Below are 13,406 nucleotides of genomic sequence, written 5' to 3'. Positions count from 1 at the left end.
TGCAAGCCCGTAGGGGGCCTGTTTGGGCATTTGTTGGGATTCCTGGCTGCACTGCTTGATCTGCCTGCCCAGTATCTTGTTGCACCATTGCCCACCGGCTGTGGAGTAGGCAGAACTGTACAGTGAAATGTAACCTGCCTGTATTAGTATTTCTAGCATCTTCTCAGTGTGTTGGATTTGAAAGAGAAGCAGCTGTTTTTGGAGTTTGTGCCAGATTTCTTAACTACAGGGGGATGGTGGGGTGAGGTGAGCATTCTCACACATGTGTGAGTGGTGAGGTCTTCTCACTGCATGGAATGTTAAAGTCAGGTGAAGGCTCTTGCATGTATAATTCTCCTTTTTACATGACGTATTCCACAGTGCAATGAGAAACATGCACAAACCCAGCTTGACAGAGTCACAGAATATTCTGAGTTGGAAGGACCCACCAGGATCATCGAGTCCAGTTCTGGATCAAACCCAGATAGTGTGGATGTGTTTTTGAGGGCCTTTGGAAGCAAGTTGAATACATATTTGGTATAGTGGCTTGTTTGGACTAGAGAGGAGAATTGGGGGAAAAAAGCCATAACACCACTTTGAAGGTTATGGATGAAGGTAGGGAAGAACAGAGGAGAGAAACCTTTTGGGCAGTGCTGGGCTTCTGTTTGTCCCTTTGGGGAGAGCAGAGGTCAGTGGTTACATGGATAGCAGGTATCCATAGCTAACCTCAGGTCTGTTCCTGGAAAATAAACATATCTGAAGAAGATGTTTTGAAAGGATGGGAGTTTTGATTAAGTCCACTTTCATACTGTATTACTTCTCTTAAACAGGAAGGTTTGCAGCCAGAGTGAAGCTGACTGTGGCTTTATGTCAGTGTTTACTTGGCCTCAGACCGACCCTGGCAGATGTAGCGAGCTTTGTAGTAGTTTTACCCTACAGAGCTGATGTGGTTGTACTCTTGGCCCAGGTTTCAGTGGTTGAGTTTGCCATGGTTCTTTGCCCTTGTCTGTTTCTTTGTTTTGATTTTGCTGGGCATATGTTGCTGTGAGCACGGATATTTTTCAGTAGGGAGCTAGTAGTGTGAGGAACACTTGTGTGCTGTGTCCTTGGATTGAGAGAGGGAGATTATGGTGGAATATATAGAACCATGTTAACTTGCTCTTTCAGACATTGTCAGTGTCTCAAAAGCTCTAAATCCTGTAATTTCCTTCATTGTATTCTCTGAAGGCGAATGTTTGGATGGTGCAAGTGGGGAAGTGGTTATGTTTGAGGTTTTCTGTAACTAGTGATTTTCTTACTCCTGTGTTTCTGAGGCTGATGCAGTGTAGCTTCTGCATGATGGCAAGTGTGCCTGTGTTGTATACTGAATGGGCCAAAGGCTTTATACTGCTGGAATGCTGATCTGAGCGCCTGAAGAAATATAATTGTGTATCACCCACTCTGCCAATTGCTTGATGTGAGGCCCTTGCTTGCAGATTTCCTCTTTTGCAAAATGCTAATTGTCTCATTTGTGTTTCTGGCAAAACTTATTGAAATTCATGAAGACCAAGCACTTTGAGAGTTTAGTAATTTCTTTAGAATATTGTAATCTCTTTATGAGAAAGCCTGCATTTATTACCACATCTCTCGTGATTTGGAGTGAAAACATAGGCAGATATTCTTGTTGAATACATGTTAATATTATTTTTACTGAAGTAATAGCAAACTCCTCAATGACTGGGCCAGAAAAGCTGTAAATGAAAATTGCAAATTCAGTTGGTTGTTTACAGAAAGTGATAATCAAAAAGAGCCACTAACGTAGCCATTGTAAATAAATAGACTGAAATGGTGAAGAGGTCATCATCCTAACCCCATGACACTTTCCAGGGTCTTGCAAACAGGGAGCACACCTTGTTAGGCCTTCTATCTGAGTGTTATTACATAGTGGTTTTAACAAAACCTTTTAAAATGTTAATGTAAACAAAGAAAATACCTCTGTTCTGCATCATAAAAACAATGGACTAAAAATAAAGAGAACTGAGTTGGAAGAGTAATGATTTTGACAAGAAAATTGTCAGTGCTTTGAATAGCAGAATATTATAGATCTGCTGAAATTATGCAGGGAATGATTGTACTTGCTACTTAAACTGAAGTTATTACAAAAATCTGAGGCTTTAAATACCACAGAATAGGGGCAAAATAAATGGCCAGACCCTTTTGTCTATTTTCTTTTGTGTTGGTCAGGTATTTCATGCCTTAAAAACCACATCAGAATTATGAGGATAATGAATATGGAAAAATTGCACTCCAATGCTGTGTGTGTAGTTGTGACTAAAGGTGACAGGAGGTAGTTCTCAGGCTTTCACCAGCCCAGGTAATGTATTCTTGCCTAAATATGTGTTTCATACTGTTGTAGAAAACAGTATTATCTGCTGAGTCTATGCATAATTAATGTTCTAGATAGATTTGCAGGCTTAATTTCTTGTGTCAATTCAGTGTTAAAATTGGTAAATACTCTGGCAATGTTTGTTCAGAAGAGCTTATTCTATGAGACTACTGTGCTGGTGAGGAAAAGGAAAGCTCATTGGGCAGTCACCGCAGTAATATTTAGGGACAAAGAGCTAACAGGCGCAGATGCATGTGAATCTGAAGCGGGAAGGCGGTGCAGTGTTTCCCTTTGCCGGGCTGCTGGTGCTAAAGCACCACGTGCTCCGTGTGCCACCTTTCCCGGCTGGCAGCTGCTGCCATAGACGCTGCTTCCTCATGAGCCTTTCTGCTCCTTTCTCGGTGGAGCATAAAGCTGTAGTAGAGGTGATAGAATGCTTTCCTGTACTCAAAGCAGGCAAACAAACAATGCCTCCTTCCCCCTTTGCCTTCCACGCAGAATGATGATAAAGGTATGGTGCAAAAGGTCAAAGTAGGCCGCCCTGCTTCACAAAAGGCAAGAACTAGTTCCCTCTCTTTTCCCCTTACTTTGGGAAGACAGTTTTAGGCTGACTATTAGTTCCAAGAGATGTTTTTAGTTGTTCTCTCTGCTTTTTTATACTTGATGGAAACCATGGATGTGTACTATTGTAAAGTTCTAACTTTCAGTCCACACTTGATTCCACTGACCCTGGTCTAATTGAAAGATGTATAAAAAGCACTGACACCTCAGAAACTTTTACTTTAGCTGGTGATTCACTCTAAGTTATGAGCTATGCTGCAATTATGATACATCAGCATATTACGAATCATAACTTGTGTTTTAATTTGCTTGGCATCTGCTGTATTTGATGGCAACCATATGGGAATCTAGATGTCTTCTGAATCACAGAAAGGTAGCAGAAAGAAAATAAGGTTATGTAAATGTGTTACAGGAGAAATGTTGGACAAGTGCACTGACCTTTAAAGGACAACCAATAGATCGTTTATTAAATTCTGTACAATGTTGATAGTTTGTTTTTCAAAGGGGGAGAGGATAATTCTCTGATGTCAGCTGGTTTTCAGATATGCACAAGGAAGTTTTGATTTTATGATTTTTTCCCTTGCCACAGTGTTTAAAAAAAAACCCAAACAAATCAATGTGAAGCAATTTTGAGATGCATTCTGTAGCATTTGATCTTTAAAAATTTGCATTGGGAGGATGTCCTTGCAGTGGAAGTGGAAGCATTCTGTTCATTTCCCTCCCCTCCCCCTTTTATGATCAAATGACTTTTTTATTTTACATTTCTTCTTAGCACAGATGAAGCATAGCTAAGTGTTCCACCAGTGGTCTTGCCAGAAACAGAATAATTCTTGTTTTGGGCAAATACTCCACTGGTTTGTAACAGTGAAAGGCGGGGGTGTATATATTGGTGAAATAGATGCATTATTGTGAGGTTGGCATTCTTGAATTCCTCAGTGTCTCTTTCAGCAGATGCAGCCTCGGTCTTTCAAATGCATATAAAAATTTAGTAACTGCTGGATTTGGGGGGACTTGCTTCAGATCTGTAGAGGTCATTTGTAGAATAAAAATTTTCCTTGCCTTGTGTTTCCTCACAACTTGGTGGTAGGCTGTATCATTGGTAATATAAAAAGAAATAGCTGAGGAACTTGGGAGAAACTGTTTCTTTCTCTTAAATATTTGTTTTGCCAAAATTGGGTGTTTATAAATGTGCTACTGTTTTAAGTTATTTGATGTTTCTAGTTTCTAAAAGATTGAAGAAGCATAACTAGAACTAGAGAAAACCCATTGTGATTAATTGTGTGGCTTCTCTTGTTTGATGTCAATGAGTTTCAAGTGAATATTATTGGAACTATCATGTGCAGCTTATATACTTTCCTTCTGTGTTAAAGATGAATTTGGTAAATGTATTTGCCAGTCTTTCACCTTGATTGAATTGTCACAATGCATTTTTTCTGGTGGCACATCTATCTCAAAGTATGAAGAGTCAATTTTGAATTTTCTGTGTGTCAGTCAGAGAAGAGCTGATCCTTGTGAATGGCACCCAGAGCACAGGCAGCCCCACAGAATACGTGTGCCAGTGAAACATCTTATGGATATTTGTGTGTGTAGAAAGAAGTTAGCACTGCTCCTAATCCCATTGCCCTTGTTGCATGTGGATGATATTTCCATAATAAAGGCAACAAATTAATGTTCTGCAACACTGAGTTTGAAGGTGGATGTGCTACCTTAATTTTAATGAGGCAGCCTTTGCACTGTGAACTTTTTGGTGTATGTATTAGGATAGGATGCACATATTCAGCTGCAGTGTAAGATGTAACAGGCATGTAGGGAAGGCATGAGCTGTTCCAGGGAAGAAATGCTTTCTTTTTTCAGATGGGAACCCAGAAGGCATGTTCTTGTAAACAAACAAAAAAATTACATATAAGGTGCAGTTGACGTAGGATAATTTTCCGATTGAAAATGTTGGGAGAGAATGTTTTTTGGAGGGAGTTGGTGGAGTTCAGGAGTTTTTTTGTTTGGGATTTTTTTTTTTTTTTTTTTTTTTTTTGATGTTGTTTTTGTGTGGAAAGTAGTAAGAAGAAAAATGTAAGGAACTTTTCTATCTTCTGCACTGGACAGGAGTTTGAAAGTATGTATGTAATCTGTTACTTAAGAATGCTTTCTTAAACCTAATTCTATAGATTACAATAATCCTGATGTACTTCTTAGTGAAGTTTAATTTCTTCTTTATTCCTCAGACTCTCTAAGATGCAAGTTAATGATTTGTAGATGATGAGAAACTTGAGCTTACAGTTAGTGAAATATCATTTCCTTTTCTTTTGAGTCCCATTCCAGAAATAGACATTTTGAAGTCTCTGAAAAAGAAATATAAACTGGTTTTGGCACCAGGGCTGCTACAAGTTAGAAATTTGGAGCAAGAAGCTGATGTGTTGTTAAGTGCTCAGGCTGAATACTTCAACAGTTCATATTCCATTAACCAAAAGCAGTAACCTGTGAAGATTTGCTATGGGCATTTAGAATATAATGTTTTGCTTTCAGTTAAAACTGGAGGTGAGAGAAAATATTTTGACCCAAAAAAATCACTTGACCTAATTCTACCAGTTAGGAAATTCTGGTCTTTAGCTATAGTTCTGTAGGGGAGCCTTGCCCAAAATATGCAGCATGCTTCTCAAATGCATGGCTGGTAGCCTGTCAACAGGACTGTAATTGTTTTATTGATGTAGACAGGAGAGCAAGGAGCTGAACAGCTCATGAAGTAACCCAGCTCTGTTAGAGATAACCCAGAAGTCACTGTCAACATTAGCCATAAAAGCATCTTCCAGTATGGTACTGTTCTAAACTTTTTCATATCTGACTTTTCCAGTTGCTTGAATTTTATAGTGACTTTGTACTCATGTACAATTTGTCTGTTTCTAATTAAAAATTAGAAAATATTGTTACAATGCAGTAAAGAATTAAAACAAAAAAACTTATCCAATTTTTAATGAATGTACTGACTTGTACTTCATGACAGTTTTACGGTGCAAAATCCAGCAATGCATTAGGCCTTAAATCAGTAAAGAATAATCTGTTTGTGTTTTGTTGTACTGTCACATGAATTTGGAAAACATCCTATTTTTTTTTTTTGATTGTGCTGCTGCTCCTGCCTCAAAATATCCTATCTTGTGATGCAGGGCTTCAAAGAACACTTGCTGGGTGAGACTCCTGAAAGGGTTTACAGTTTTTCACATACTTTGGGTTAGATGCACAGGAGAAATACTGACAAGATGTTGTCAAGAGGTCAGGACAACAAAAAACTTCACTGGCAACTTCAGAGAAATCAGAGAGCTTTGGCAAAATTTTAGAGCAGCATTCACTCAACATTAGACACTTCGCAAAGCATTGACTTAGCCCATTCAACTTAGCAACCCCAAGCCCATCTGATTTTAGGTTACTCAAAACTCTGAGAAGAGAGAGTTAGAAGAAGGAAGAGGAAGAGAGAAAGAAAGGATATAGAAAAGAACAAGTATGGCTACCTTTCCTAGTTCCAGCTGTGTTCAGCTGAGAGAAATTCCAAGAGCAGATAGGGTCAAGACCTGTGCTTGCCTCATGCTTCAGTTTAGTACCCTTTGTCTTTCCTGGGCCCTTCTCCCAGGTTGCACTTGAGGTCATCTGCCCCCTCTGGGCCTGGACTGGGCTCCAGGGTGTGGAGCACTGCCCGTGGTGTGGCAGGCAGTGGTGACCACTGTGTGCCTGGGATACAGGTCCAGATGGGGGGATGTGTGTGTGCAGAGCAGGGCATCACCTCTCCAGAGCAAAGCCTGACCTACCTACTCTCCTACACATGCACCCAAAATACTTTGAGCCAGCAGTCCTTCCAGTCTCTCACATGTGGTTCTCTGTGAATACAGATTTTCCCTGATTTCAGCAGTATTTTGTGCAGGTGTAAGGGTTGGTGTGGGTGGATGTCACTGTTGGCACAGTGCTCAGTGTGGCTGCTTCTGTAACATACACAGAGATCTAGAGCAGTTCAGCCTTCTCCGTATGCTGGCATTTAAAAATGTCACTGGCACACTGAGGCTTGCAGTCAGGGGTGCTTGATTTGGTATCAAACTCTGACTCAGTGTGATCTCATATAACCTCCAGATGGCCTGACTTGCAGAGATGCTAAAAACAGTCAGATCCCACTTCTATAGCTTTATAAACTAAACGAGGCTGTAGCAGTATTTATCGTAATACACATCAGTCTCTACATCTGATCCTTCAGCTAATGTTTCAGCTTTCCAGTCACTTTCATCTGGACAGCATTTAGAATAAGTATTTCATCACACACACAGGATCTTATGAATGAACTGTCAATTTTCCACAGAACTGGGAAAAATCAATATGCCTCTTCAAGGCCTTGAAAATCCCTCTGCTCCTAGTGAAGACTCTGTTACATCAAGTTGTATTGAAAACCATTTCAAGCAACGTTCCTGATGTGTGGTGACAGAAGAGCTTTTTTCCTCTTGCAGCAAAGCAAGGAAATATTATGAAAACACTTTATGTACCTATTCTGTACCTGTTGCCTCCTGGTTTTCCCAACAGCAGAACTTCTTACAGGGAAGAACAACCAAAGAATTATGTGAACTTTTGCTTAAATGGGTTCTCTTTCTCCTCCTCAATAAGCAAGTAACGTTATTTCTAAACATGTTTAGTTTAGAAAAAAGCATTAAAAGAAGACTAGGTATCTTTAGATATGTACAGTATTTTTGGTTCATAGAGGCTTCTGTTTTGCTCACTTCATCAACATGATATTGATGAGTTATAACCTGAGTATGTCTGCTGCCATTACTCTGGTAGACTGTTCTTAGAGGGCACTGAGTATGAAATAAGTGGTACTGCAAGGATGCTGGCAGGAACTCGGCCTGTGGGGTGTTTCCTGGTGTTTGTGGATTACACTTGATGAGATTCCAGCTTAATTTTTGTTGATTTAGGGGCTAATCTTACATGACATGGAACATTATTTTGTGTCAGGATTTTCTCCGTATCAAGAAAAGCAGGTTCTCTCAGTTGAGCTCTGGTGCCCCAAGCAAGGGTGCAGCAGCACTGTGTGTGGGATGTCACCCCAAGCAGATCCACCTGGTGCCTGTCATTTTGTCCAGGCCTGCACCACAGGTTGTCCCTGTTGGATACCTTTGCTTTGCTTACCCATGTAGGGCATATACTTACCCTTGTGAGGCTGAGTTCTGTGTGCTTCCCTCTCACTGAAGTGCATCTCTGCTGCTACATTCTGTTTAACAGTGTGCTGTGATCTAAAAATCTTGTGATTTAAAAAGCTTGAAGGGAGTTCCCGCCATGTGCTGTAAATGGGTTTTATGTAGGAGCAGACACACTGAGGAAAAGGGTTCCCAGATACTGGCAAGGGTTTTGTTGCTTAGTGCTGGGCTTCAATTAACTGTGTCACCTTGTGGAAGATGTCTCTGCAGTGCCATGTGATTGGAGTGTTTCACACTGGGGCACAGAATTTGGAAATGGTGACATTTCAAAGCAGTGGGTCCTCCCAGGTAACAAGAAGGGTTGCCAAGTAACCCCGGGCACCTCTCAGCTCAGAGAAGTGTTGTACTGTGCACAGAGCAAGAGTTTCAGATTTTTTAATTTTAATTTTTGACATTTAAATATAAAACCAGAAAGATTCCCTGTTACATGTGGGTAAAATATAGCATTTTGTAGAAGTTGTCTTCCTGACTGCCAGTTCACATGGGTATATGTCTAAAGGAATATGTGTGAATTCAGTCAGTCCAACATTAATTAAATCTATAATTAAAATAATTAAAAAAGAAGAGGTAAGACTTGTAAAATTAAAATTCCTATTTTTCAAGAAGTTATCCAATTAATTTCTTGATGAAAATTCATCCATCTGGCTTGTGAAGACTATAAAAAAATATAAATATAAAATATATAGGATTGCAATTAAAAATAACGAAGGTCCAGTTTTTAATGAATATTGCTTGATATCACAAGCATTCTCTTGTTTCTTTTTCATTCTGTGGCCATTAAGGGGGCATGTGAACTGCTGCCTAGCTCAATTTCTTTTTTCATCTGTGAATGCCTAGGAGGACCTGTTTCTGTTGCAGGACCACTTCCACTTTGGTTGTAGGAACCTTTCAGGGTTGGTTTTCATGTGGGGAATTCTGGTATCAAAATGAGAGGAGGAGGCGGCAGACAGCTGAGGCTGGCACAAGGCTGCAGAGCCGAATGTGTCAATGCAGCTTCAGTGGACTGACAGCAGTCACTTACCAGATCTGGCTGAGAACTTTCCCTTCTGGGTCAATTTCTATTGATTTGCTGTTTGGCTCCAAGAATGAAGTGTGGGAAGATGGTAGGACTGGCTTCTCCCTTCCCTGCATGGATCAACTTTAAGTGATTGTACAAGCATGGCCTGTTTCACCTCTAAGTAAAGTGGTTTTGGAGTATGGAGTACACAGAGGCGTAAAACATGGTGCTGGGGCAATAGTTAGCTCACTCCAGTGAGCACGGTCATGTAGATGCTGCCCCTCTGGTGCTCTTTGATCTTCACTGTTTTTGGAAGAGTTGTAGTGGTTATCTGTTTACTCCTGCTTGCTCAGTGATGTTAGAAAAACAAAAAGCAGTGATTGTCTTCCAAGGTTATTGTGATGTGAACTTCATTTGAACTTAAGTGAACAGTTGCATCATTTACCTCTCTGGTTTTTTTTCCTTCCCATAAATGTTATTCCCAGTTGCATCATTTACCTCTCTGGTTTTTTTTTTTCCTTCCCATAAATGTTATTCCAAACACTGTGCCACTCCCTCTAATAGTGCTAAACCTTCATTGGAGTGGCCTCCTAGATGGGAAATGACCTCTCTGAGATAGTTTGTCATGATTATCCATTCCCAAGTAGTGTCCTTTCTGATGGCTTGTTACATACAAAAGGCTTGTATCCATTTAGCGCATTTATTTTACATATATATATATATATAACACTATGCATGCATATATATATATATATATATATATATACACTCATATAAATACATAATACATACACAGAATAACACAGTACTTAAAAAAATAATTCTGATTTGCTAAAGCAGAAGTTTATTAATTTATGTACCTAAAAGCAGGACTTGAAGAGGCTGGAAATCCATCTAACTGCTGTTGCATGCAGAGAAGGACTTTTGCTTCCTCTGTGTTCTACTGCTCTGCTCCTGCTGGGAGCTCTGGCATGGTTACAAATAGTGTTCCCACTTCAGCTCTGTGGGGCTGGGTGTGGTTTGAAAACATTGCTTTCTTTTTGTATTCTTTGTTTTGAAGATAGGCAAAACCACTGCCTGGGTAGCCTAAAGGTTTGTGGTGATATTTGAATCAATGTTTTATTCTACAGAAACTTTTTTCATGCAGATAAGTGTGCATTTGACTCGGGAATGTGAGGCAATTACATTTTTACATATCCTTGTTAGCTTCTGCTTTCCTACATTTTTCCTAAACCACTCTCGTACCTGTGGGAGAGGAAGCAGCTCCTGAGCGGATGCAGCTAATAACTTTGCATATTAAAGAAAATCAGTCCAAATCCTGATGAGACTGACACTCAAGGGTTTGTGCCACTGTGGCAGGTGAATGAATTGTGACTCCCATTTAGCCACTTTAGTTGCTTTGAATACTCTTCTCTGCCCCACAGGTTCATGATCCTATCAGCTGTCCTGCAGTGGGGCTGACCTCTGACAGAGGGAAAAGGACAGCTGTGGGGTGCAGTAGCTTTTATTCTTCAACTTCCCCATCCCAGAAACAGGATTGTGTGTAGGATTTCTAGTGAACTCTCTATCATGTGGTATTTCATATATTGTTTTAGATGTCATGCCTTCTAAATGACAGTGATGAAGTTCTCCACTTAGTTGTGGTTTTCATGTCAATAGCAGCTCACTACTGCCTACAGAATTTACCATGCCGCTTGTAAATATCCTGTTTTTGTTGGGTTTGCCCTCCTTTCAGTTTGTGCTCTACTCCAGCTTGCAGAGGCTGTTCTCTCTGTTCCATTCTCTGAGGAAGCCCTTTCTCTGGCTGTGTATCTGTGTCTGTTCTTACACCCGGAGTAGGAAGCTCACAGGAGCCTCTGCACAGTCACTGTCATGCTGCGAGAGAGGAGAGGTAGTTTGTGGACTCTTTTACTGGAGTCCAGTCACATGACTGCAGGAAAGGGGGAAGAAGTAAAACCCCAACACTGGCTTGTTTTTGTACCATTTTATAAGGTACTTGTTCCTATTTGGCCTTTGTTCCATAAACATGTGTGCCCCTTTCAGGGTAATGTGCAAGCATCTCCTTGTGAAACAGCAAGCCTCATGTTGGTGCAAGACCTCCCAAACAATGCCTGTGGGAGATTATCCTTCTTTAGTTACTGTGTCAAACTCTAAGTCGGGTGAATATCAGAGCTGTGCACACAGTTCTGCCTCCGATGTGAAGAATTTCACATTTTGTAACAATTCATAAAAAGTTGCTGCAGGACTGAGTCATGTAGGATCAAGCGAGGTGGATGAGGCTCTTTTAGAGACAGGCATGATCATAGAGATTTGAGGGATGTGCTGTGTCTCCTGTTTGCACCACATGGAAGGCCTGTTGCTGTTGAAGCACAGGGTCTGAATGATGCTTTGAGGCTGAAGTACAGGACTGAAATTTAAACGGACTGGTCATTGTTGCTGCTGTATGAGTTAGAAACATACTATAAAGTCCTAAGCACTTTATGCTGAGAGTTGGTGGGACTCCTTTATTGTATCTTTGGTGATGTATCAGAACTCCAGTGAGTATTGCTATTTAAATCTTTGTAGTGTACTAGGATCAGATTTTCATTTGTGCTGAAAGGCTGCCTTGTTCCTATCTGCAATTGCAATGTGTCCTTAAAATGACTGCAGATGATATTTATGGAGCAGGGTAGAATACTTTTGGTGTAGCTGTGTTGTCAGAATTGTTCAAGTGAGGAGTATTAGACTCCTAGCTTGAGGAGTTTGAAGGATATTATAAGATGGAAGGAGGGACTTTGCATTGTTGGATGTGATTGGACTTATGTGTTAAATGATGATGAGAAGAGAAACCTGTAATTTTTTCCAGAGCAAGGAGGAATGGAATACCTATATTTGTTCATAAAGCAGAAGGTGTTTAGGAATGTAAGCTTATAAAAGTTAAAGGACAGTAATTTTTGGTCTGAAAAAAGACCCACCATTGTTTTTTTCCCATCTCCATCTTTCTTTCTGGGAAAATACTTTTCCTCAGTTATTGTTATCAAAGGACCACTCTTGTCATTGTTTCACTTGGTTTTGTTAGTAGAACTTTAGTTCAAAAACTTTCTATCTTGGAAAAAAAACACAAAAGCAAACCAAAACAAACATTCATAAAGTTGTTTCAGAATTCACAGAAAACAAACCGTGGATCAATTATTCAGTGCCTTCCCTCTCCCTCCTCCACTTCCTGATGTTATTAATTTTGCATGAGCCCCCTGCTTAGCCCTTCATGCATAAGAGTGTAGAGCGCAAAGCTTTCAGCGCTGTAAATGGCTGGGCACTTACTACGACTCTGCATAACAGCAGATCCTGTTGACTTCAGTGGGAATCACTTGTTGGCAGCTGCATAATTGCTTTTCATACAATGTAGGTTTTTTAAAAAAAAAAAAGCAAACAAAAAAAGGGAGGATGTGTGAGAAAGCCCAAAGAGGTTCCCCAAACAAAACACTGAAAAGTCATTCAAAGGACCTGGAGCAATTACTTCAGTTGCCTAAGTAGTTAAGACCTGGCAAAAAGGGTGACAGAGTGATCTAATCAAAAACTCTGGTAGAGAACAGTCGAGCATACCGGGGAGTATTCCTGCTCATTTGTGTTTCAGAGTAAGGGTTTTCCTGGCCATCCATTACCTGATAACTTCCCTGCAGCAACAGGAGCTCTGTGAGACTCTAATCCTTGGAGCAGTGAGAAAACTTAGCTGATGAAGGACACAGAGTTCATCCTCAGCACGTAGTTGTGACTGTGTTCTCTCTAATTGCAGAGTAGTGGTGTGCTTGTATGAAATAGCTTTACATGTGCTGAAATACGTGCAGAAAACAGTGGTTTCTGCAGGCCTTGCTACCAGTCTGGGCAGCAAGTTGGTCACTACTGTCATTTTTTTAAAGCAGTGATTCCTAGCACTTCATTGAGCACTGAGTCCTGCTTTTGCCAGGCATGTACACAATAACAGCAACGTAATGATACCTCTGTGTCTGAGGGAACTGCTAATGCCCAGCTCTAAAGCACCACTACTGATGTGCTCTACCAGCAGCCACGTTAGAAATCTCCACATTTTATTAGTGGCATCTGAACTTTAACAACAGCTTAGGCTAAAGATAATGGCTTCTCTATGAAATATGTTCTATTCCTGCTAATGCTGTCTTATCAAGTAAGCTAGTGTGGTGGACAGAAGAATTTCTGTAAACAAAGCATTAAAGGTGTGCATATAAATCATGCCTGAAAATCAATTTACAGCTGAATGGGGATTGAACATCCAGGTGTAGTTTTGCTTATG

The 13,406-nt window shown here is 40.4% G+C and overlaps 1 protein-coding gene across 3 annotated transcripts in view; it reads left to right on the top strand.

The window, feature by feature from the left end:
* The window catches only part of TSPAN5 (tetraspanin 5), an 82,572-nt gene that overhangs the window by 1,246 nt on the left and 67,920 nt on the right, over positions 1-13,406 (top strand). The window lies entirely within an intron of this gene.

Source organism: Agelaius tricolor, unplaced genomic scaffold, assembly GCF_023055355.1.
Source record: "Agelaius tricolor isolate 1412-34295 unplaced genomic scaffold, bAgeTri1.0.p SCAF_8, whole genome shotgun sequence".
Taxonomy (NCBI): domain Eukaryota; kingdom Metazoa; phylum Chordata; class Aves; order Passeriformes; family Icteridae; genus Agelaius; species Agelaius tricolor.
The sequence above is the reverse complement of the archived record's forward strand: the minus strand, read 5'-3'. Positions and strand labels throughout refer to the sequence as shown.